Source organism: Sesamum indicum, linkage group LG8, assembly GCF_000512975.1.
Source record: "Sesamum indicum cultivar Zhongzhi No. 13 linkage group LG8, S_indicum_v1.0, whole genome shotgun sequence".
NCBI lineage: Eukaryota > Viridiplantae > Streptophyta > Magnoliopsida > Lamiales > Pedaliaceae > Sesamum > Sesamum indicum.
Window position 1 is genome coordinate 1221959 of NC_026152.1, and position 9628 is coordinate 1231586.

The 9628-nt window shown below is 28.2% G+C and overlaps 1 protein-coding gene across 4 annotated transcripts in view; it reads right to left on the reverse strand.

Annotated features, from left to right (window-relative positions):
* The window catches only part of LOC105167370 (protein STRUBBELIG-RECEPTOR FAMILY 3-like), a 9969-nt gene extending 9394 nt beyond the window's left edge, over nucleotides 1-575 (reverse strand). The window contains exon 1 of one of the 4 annotated variants that reach the window (XM_011087057.2): nucleotides 435-575. The gene's annotated coding sequence lies outside the window, so the exon portion shown is untranslated. Of the gene's footprint in view, nucleotides 1-184; nucleotides 327-374 lie in introns of those variants that run through there. The other 3 variants (XM_011087058.2, XM_020695999.1, XM_020695998.1) reach the window with 3 other exon arrangements.

Sequence of the window (9628 nt, forward strand, 5' to 3'; positions counted from 1 at the left end):
TAGATTCAAAAAAAGAAAAGGAAAAACCCAGAATCAGAATGATCTCTGCGAAACCAATAATTGAGTGAAATAAATGTAGCTTCCCGAGACCACCATTATTACCCACAATTAGAACAATTCTTTGGAGAAAAAGAAAACGGAACTTAAACAGTTTTCTAATGTTTAGTAAAGAAAAGAACTTCACCACTTAAAGAGTTACCAAACATTAAGAGAAAATCATGAGAAAATGATGGCATCCCAAGAATGGAAAATAGCATTCATGGAGAAATTGACACCCAGTAAAGCAATGATTTCAATTATGGCAGTTAATCCAAGATAACAAGAAAAGTCTTGATAAATAATGCATGTGGGCTTTTAATGAAGGTTTGAAGTACCAGTAATTCAAGAACTCTGAGAGCAAATCAAGAGAGAGGGAACGAAAAGAAAGACCAGACCTTTACACTTAGCTGGAAATAAGGAAAAAAGCTAGAAATGTAGAAAGTTGCAGAGAGAGAAGCTGTGATGGAACTCTCTCTCTCTCTCTCTCTCTCTCTCTCTTCACTTTCTCTCTCTGAAAAAGCTCGAGCAAATGTGAGTGAGAGTGAGTGGAAGTCATACACAGCTATATGCTTGAGGTGAATCTTAAATACCACGCGCACATACTTGCGCGTGGGTTTCATTTTTAATTGCACTGACAGATTATGCTCCTGTCGTTAGTCGTTAACGGTCAGTTTTAGAGAGCGTGTATTTGAGTCGGCCGCACGGCGCGTAAGTTCATGTGTTTATTGAATTTTGGAATTTTACGGACAACAATGAGTAAAAAATAGCCGCCACTGTTACAAATTTGGGGATTTGTGGGGGGTAAAACGGGGAATTCGTATTGGCATATACTGCCTAAAGCATACGCAAAGACCCATATGCTGTGATTTTCTGTGTGCAGCTTTTGTTTTATTATTCTTACAATTTCCCTAAGTCTTTCTTTTTATTTTTTTAATATTATTATAAAAGAAAATCCCATCTTCCTATCTACTAACCAATTACACACCTTTTTTCTTTAGACTTTATGAGTGTCCCAAATTTAGAAAGTTTTATCTATGTCAAATTTGCATAGAAAAAGAGATAAATATACTTTATAAGTCTGAATTTTAAAAAACGTAAGCTATAAGTAAAGAAATGGTAAGAATCACGTCAGAAAAATCTTGATTGTAACCTTTCAATATGAAATCGTAAATAAGTAATAATCAAAATCGAAGCAACTATGAGTTATCAAAAGTTGCACTTTTAATACGGGGATTAGTATTTTGTAAATTTCTTGAGTTGCAGTTTATATGAATGAAAGATTAAATCGGATAGTCATCATAAATTTATACATGCGGGTTCGAACCGTCAGGCCAGATCGATACGATCCAAATGTGAAAGACGTAAATCTTGACTCCGCAATTAAGTAAAATCTATGTAAGTATTTCAATAACATTAAACTATTTCGTAAAGATGACGATTTTGGAAAATTTTACTATATCAAAATTGAAAAAATAACACAGAAAAAAATAAAAAATTTGATAATATATTTGTATATTGTAGAGATCTGAAGGTTGTTCTGTTTTTGAATTTATGAATGGTTTAATAGGTTAATTATGTATGAGGAGAGATTCTAAATACTTAGGCACGTCCATAGATTCACTTGAATTATGTGCAAGGAGGAGCTCGTCAGGACAATACTGAGAATTCCAATTATACCCCTCTGATATTTAAGTCAGTATAATTGTAAAGGACATAGTGAGCTTGTAAGAAATAGGTAAACGCAGCAAAAAATGCACCAAATTGAAGAAGTATTTATAAATATGACAGAATCGACTGTGTAGCCATGTTCAGGACTAGGTCGGTACAATTATAGATGGACTACTGCTACAGAACCAACTGTGTAGCCATGTTCAGGACTAAGTAGGTACAATTATAAATGGACTACTGCTACAGAACTGACTGTGTAGCCATGTTCAGGACCGGGTCGGTACAACTATAAATGGACTGTTGCTACAGAATCAATTGTGCAGCCATGTTCAAGATCGGGTCGATACAATTATAAATGGACTATTACGACATAATTAACTAGGTAGTCATGTTCAAGACCGGATCGGTACGAATCAAGTAAGAGCGGCACGAATCCTAGGCGATTTTAAATACTAAGTAGCAATGTAAGAACATTTATGCCATTTTAGGATGTTTGAGTGTGATCCCAGCCTCAACCGTGTAATTTTTTGTGCAATAAAATATATCTGGTATTTGAAAGTTTAATTTCAATTATATATTATTTTCATCCTTAAAATAATGGTCGGAAACTATTAATATTGCAATATTTCTTTTATTGAGATAATAAAAAAAATATTTAATAAAATGGGAAGGAAATTCACATTTTAAAAAGATCCAAAAAAAAATTAATACATTAATTTTAATTATTAAATGGTTTTTTACTTAATATATTACATTCTTATATATGTATTATATACTTATATATATTATGCTTATAAATTATGCATCAATTATGTATTTTAAAAATTATTTTGCACAAAAATTTTTGATTGGGGTCGGTGGTTGAGATTACCCTTAGGTAGTTTGATTCCAACATGCTTGGGACCTACGAAAGACGATCAGATCAATAAAATTTTTTAGGAGGTTTCCAACTAAAAACCTTCGATATTTAAGTCAGTTGAGTGCGAGATGCATTTGAAAGGTGGACAGTATTCTTTAAGCTAAAATGACTATATTGGTCTGAAATAGCTTTGAATATTTATAGGGCTAATTATCCATACGAATACAAATTCACATGGCGTGATCTTAGCCTTCAAGTATGGAGCGATTGATGGTCATAATTCCAAATTTACGGATAGAATCCGTCTATCCGTGTGGATACTCTAAAATCAATAGATCCTTGTCCTGTTGGGGTAATTGCACTTATAGGGAAGAGGGGTAGTTTAGTCTTTCTATTACTTTTCCAGACATATCCTCATCAAGTTAATATACCAAAGCTTCCATCCATAATACTATTAAAAGTATAACAAAAAGATGTACTACATGAAAATTTGAAATTTGTTATTAAATATATATATATATTGAATTATAATAATTTTAATACTATCGTCAATATAATTATTAATGATGGAAATTGTATATAAATAATTATTATAAATAATTTACAACACGTCCATAACGACAATAGAATATAATTATATATATTATTTGTTATTATTAAATCATCATTATGCATGAATTACTAATTATTTTTAGCGATAATTTTATGCACATTTTTTTTTCCTCTTATGCCATGTTCATTAATTTAGATTGTAGCCGAGCAATTTTGATCGGTATTTGAGTGTGGAGGTGTTGACAATTCGATAAATTAAATGAAATAAAAAAAATGAAAATTCAATATATACCAAAATCGAACCCGTAAATTTTGATTCGCCATTTGGTTTTTATTTTTATGAAAATTCAGTATTCAATTCTGTTTTGATCTTTAATTTTGATTTATTGAATCGTCTCAGTAATACTATAATCTATTTATATATATATATATATATTTTAATTTTTTTAGTTATAAACAATAATAAATAAATAATATATACTTATTAATTTAATATATTTTAACAAAAAATTCAATTTATCGAGTACGGATTAAAATATAAAAAGAATGATAATTATCTAACGGAACCAATTAATTTGATTTAACATTTTGATGTATCGAATTTTAAATTTATCAAATTTTGATTGAATTTGATTTAGCCACCAAACATCCCTATTTGAGTGACTGACACTCGCGCAAGCAGTGGTGATATAAACTCAACTGGGAACAAAAAGAAAAAACAAGGACTTGGAGTTGACCGGTTATTTATCAATGAGGAGGACAGATAGGGGTGTGCAGAAAATTGAAAAATCGGCCGAATTGAATCGAACAAAAACTTCGGTTCGGATCGATGACCGAACCAAAATTTTTGGTTCGATTTTCGGTTTTTCTTTGAAAAAAATTCGGTTTTTGGTCACCGTTTCGGTGACCGAACCGAACCGAACAACCGAACTTTTAAATAATAAAATCAATAAAATATATTTTTACACATATTAATATTATATAATTATATATTAATATTATATTATTAATATATACACTTGTGACCTGTACTATTAAATTAGAATTTAATTTTGGGATTTTGGTATTTGTATTTTTGGATAAAATTAAAAAAATATTACAATTTCGCCTTAAAATATCAAAATATATTATTTAAAAAAAATACAATTTTTTTTCGGTTTTTAAACCGAAAAACCGAATTTGGGTCGGTTTTAACCAAACCGAACCAATGAAATTCGGTTCGGTTTTCGATTTTTCAAAACTCCGAACCGAATTTTCGATTCGGTTAATCGAATTGGACACCCCTAAGGACAACCCTCATTTCTCAGTATATATTGATATTGGGTTAATTATACTCTGACCTTCTTTAAAAATATAAAGTTATATTTTTTTTAAAAAAAATAAAATTATATTTATGGGCCCTTTAAAAATTCACTATTTGCACTTGGTCCTCTTTTTTTATCAGGGTTTGAAAAAAAAATATTGACACTAGCAAAAGAATTATATAAATTTTTAATTTTAACCCTTAATTGACGTTCTCATGTAGTAATTTTTTACTAAAAAGGAGAAAAATGTAGTGATGTTAACCTTACTCTGTATATAGATATATTACGTTTATCCCTTTATAAGTACAAAAATATACGTGGGAATATCAGATAAAGGATAAAATTAAAAATTTATTAAATTTTCTTTTTGCTAATATCAAGGTTTTCAAAGTCTGAAGTTTAAAAGGAAGGGAGTCAGGTGTGAATGGAGAATTTTTCTACTGGCGTAAGTGTAATTTCAAAATTATTTTAGAAAAAAAGTGTAATTTTACAATGTTAGAGGAGTTTAAGTGTAATTACTCAAATATATATAATAATTATTTATAATTAAGGCAATAAGTATGACCTCTTCCTAACTTATTTTATTTAGGGATAAGTACACTTTTCTTCCCAGATTTTACATAATTATACGTAGACTCGTGGTTTGAGAAATTACATCTAGCACCCTGAGGTTTGTTTTTGTCTAACAAATAAGTCCAACGTTAGTCAAAATTCACCGAATTTGCTGATATTAACAAAAAAAAATGAAAAAAAAAATATATTTAATTCCGATTAACTTATTACTAACCTATAGTAGGTCAAATAAATTATTTTTATGACCAAATTACCCTCATACATCTTCACATATTAATGCAGGTGAAGAGATATATCTTCAGTTATAAGAGTAGTATCATCCGAAAAGAATTGTTTAACCTATAATTAGTCAATTTTAAGTCAATTAAGGGTAGATATCAATTTTCTTTCAATATTTTTCTTAATATCAGCAAATTTGGTGAATTTTAACTAACAAAAGGACTTATTTGTTAGACGGAAGCAAACTTTAGGAGTGCTAAATATAATTTTCTAAACCACAAAAGATCTACGTATAATTAGCCAAATCTCCAGGGAGGGAAGTATAATTATCCCTTTTATTTATGGTTAAAAAGGATACTTTCTAAAAGCAAAGAAGACGACTCTCTTTTCAAAAGACTGAAGAGAATCTCTTTTAACTAACACTCTATCCTTCATGAATCTATTTGATATTGGATGCACAATGAGCCAAATCTCACCAGCTTTTTCTTCATTGGCTCATGATGTATAAATACAAATGCCTATTTTAATTGGGTTAAATACAATTTACTCCTGTAACATGTAAAATAAGTAAATATCTCCTGTAAAAAAAAAAAAATTAGCAAATTATTCTCATATGTTTTGAAAAATGAAGCAAATTACTCCTATTATTCCCTGTGTTTCAACAAAATGAAGCAAATTGCCTCCTATCAATGATTTGGATAGGGGGTAATTTGCTTCATTTTCCAAAACACAGAGGATGATATGCTATTTTATTTTCTAGAGAAAGTTTTTTCAGGTTAATTTAAACGTCCCACATAAGGATAAACACTTAAACTAAGACATTCACCCTAATAGAGCGTTGGGTTTCCACAAGTTCATCCTAGTATGTAGTCAACTCAGGAGGTTTTTTACTCATTTCTCATCTCATGGGCGCCGCGGGGGGGGGGGGGGGATAATGCGGTGTTATTTTAATTAATAAATTTTAGGCTTCATAATTTTAAAAATGGGTTTAAACCCCACCAACGTATGGGAATGTAGTTCTACTTTAATAGTTGATCTCGTTCTACTTTATTAATAGTTTTTTGATATTTATGCTTAGTATATGATTGTTATGTGTGAGTTGTTGTTAGATATAAATTTTTTATATTGATGATCGTAATCGATTTGTTCAATAAATAATAGTTCATCTCTTTCACTTTAAAAAAATATATTAATATGCAAATATGATATGGTACGATATCGACTGAAGTCGTGTAGTCGTGCAAGACATGCAAGAAGTAAGATTTGAAATCAACATAGACTTTAGAGGTGTTGAGCGAGCTCGTAACGAAAACACTCCGACCTGAAAATCATTTATACATCAGTGTTTATAAGCTTTGATTAGTCGCATCTATTGTTCACGTGTCGAACCATCTGGACTGTTAAGTTGCTAGTGGATCGGAAGGATTGGGCCGACTCTATTGATAATGAAAGGCGTGAACTCTTTACCTATATTTACCAGCGATTACGATTTAATTTTACCCACCAAACAGAACTAAAATCAAAATTGAAATTTCGATAAAAAGTATATTATATATAGAAATAAGTAATTAAAATATTCATTATTAAATACAGATTTATTTATAGAAAAATTAAAATTTATTTTTTTATTATAAGCCCTAGCCCCTAAACTTAAATCTATCTTCATGCTTCATTCTTCATTCAATTCTCGAATTCACAGAATTTTTCATTCATAGTTCATTGGATTTTTTTAATAAAAAATAAAAAAAAATACTAATTTTTTTACAAACTTTTATCTGGTTGTTACAATTTCTGAAACAAATAAAAATTTTAATTTGAATATATACCCAATCAGAATTTAATGCTGTTTGAGCCCATTTTAAGAAATATGGAGCTGCCATAGCCATACAGTAAACCTACTGCTAATTGTCTGTCTGTTCCACTTTTAGAAGTAAGGGTAAATTGCATTGGTCTTCCTTGAGTTTAAATTTAATTATATAAATATTTATTATATTTTATATAATTACAATTACGGTTTTTAAGGGTATTATTGTAATTGACAAACATACTATCAAGAAAAAAATGCACAAAAAATTCTTAGGTACATCATTTCGATCTCCTTTACGAGTGTACTTATAATATTTGTATAATTCGACCCAACCTCGTGAGCTGTTAATATAATTTAGATAAATAATATAATCAATCTCTGCCTTTTTGTGAAATTACAACTATACCCATGAGAAGTGTTAGTGTACACTACAAAAAAAAAAATAGAAAATTAGTGGCAAAAGAAAAATAAAAAAATCAAGTGACGAAGAATATTTATTTTGACACAGTAATGTATTTCATGATTTTAATAATTACTATTATTTTGTAAAAATTATTATTAGCAAGAATTAGTGACAAAAAATATGCACAAAGTTGTCACTAAATATTATTAATGACACATCTATGGTGACGACCTAGTGACAAAAAATAATAGTTGTCTCTATAAATGTATCACTAATTGCATTTAGTGACAACTTTGTGCACGATTTTTGTCACTAATAATTATATAGCGACATGATAAAAATTATTGTCACTTAATATATATATATATATATATATATAGTGATAAATTTTAAAATTATCACTTAATATTTTATCACTAATATCATATTCTTTGTAGCGGTAATATTTTCAAAGGTATTTACGTAAGTCTTTCCTCTGAATAGAGAATATATATGTGATTACAATTATAATTTCAAGGGGTATATTTATAATTTTATAAAAAATAATAAATATTTATGTATTTTGACCTAACATCAAATATTGCCAATATAATTTACCGTATAATTTATTGCATTTTCCCAACAGTCTCACCTTTTCTACTCTTTCTATTTTGACTCGATTTAGTAATTTATTCTTCGGTATATAGTTTTTAATTAATAGAAAAAAACGAAACAAATATCAAGAAAAATACTTTTAGTGTCTTAAATTATATAAATATATACAATATTATTTTTTCTATTTTTTTTAATTTTATTCAATAGGTCCATAGGACGAGGAATATTGGGTACAACACAGAAAAAATCAATCTAAATAAATAAATAAAAAAAAGACAAAGTAGATGAATTTTCAAAGAGGAATTGATTCTTGTAGGGCCATTGCATGTGGGAATCCAGTGCAGTGTTCCATCTTTGGTCTTGTCTTTATCTTAGCTGTATACTATAAAATTGGGTGAACAATAATTTATCCTCATGTGATATTGAAAATGAGCATATAACCCCTTATAAAAAAAATATAGCAATTTTATTCCCCTTGTACTTTTTTAAAATAAAACAATTTACTTCCCTGTATAGAATGTAGATTGCTTCATTTTAAAAATCATAGAGCGTTAAATTGTAGTATTTTAAAAAATACAAAAATGTAATCGCTATTTATATTTTTTATAAGGGAGTAAGTTGCTCATTTGTAATATCATAAGAGGGTTGCTTGCATTTTTCCCCTTATAAAATTATGGGTAAAAATTTATTTTCATGCCCAACTTTTCAAATCGATTTCAAAATTATTTCAATTTTTTAATTAATTTTAAATTAGTCCCCTTCAATAATAATTATTATATTAATTAATTATTTTTATTTTTTTACTTATCAAAATAAAAAAAACACAAGTAAAATGTATAATTATAATTTTAGTATTTAACTTTTAATTACTCAACAAAAAAAAATCGACAGGTACCAAAACCAAAATCGATAAATTTAATTCAGTATTCGGTATCAATTTTACATACAAATTTTTAGTCTACTGAAATTTTTATTTGATTTTTCCAAATAAACACCCATAGATTTTTTAATAATGTCATGGTGATATGACCAATCATATCAATATTTTAAAAAAAATAAAAAAAAATTGTTTTGACTAAAATGATGTTAACATTGTGTTTATCCCTTTCTTGTTCATGACCCCCTTTTTCAATTGTCCTTTGACTTAGTGACCATCTATTCCAAGACCAACAATCTTATACGGTGACAACGCAAAAAATGCAAGCAATCTCCTTATGATATTATAAATGAGTAAATTACCTTCTTATAAAAAAATAAATAGCGAATTACCTACCTGTATTTTTTAAAAAATACAACAAATCTACCTCCTATGATGTTAAAATGAAGCAATTTACCTTCCTGTATAGAAGATAAATTGCTTTATTTTAAAAATTACAGGGGAATAAATTGTTATATTTTTTTCATGAAAAGGTAATGTACTTATTTTCAATATCACAAAGCGGTAAATTGCTATTCACGCATGGGACAACACTAACTATTATTTGAACCAAAGATACTACCTAAAGAAAGAAATAATAATAATAATAAATAATCATGATAAAATAAGTTATAATTTCAAAATTATTGTTAGTTATATGTATAAATGATAAAAATTATTTATCCTAATAATG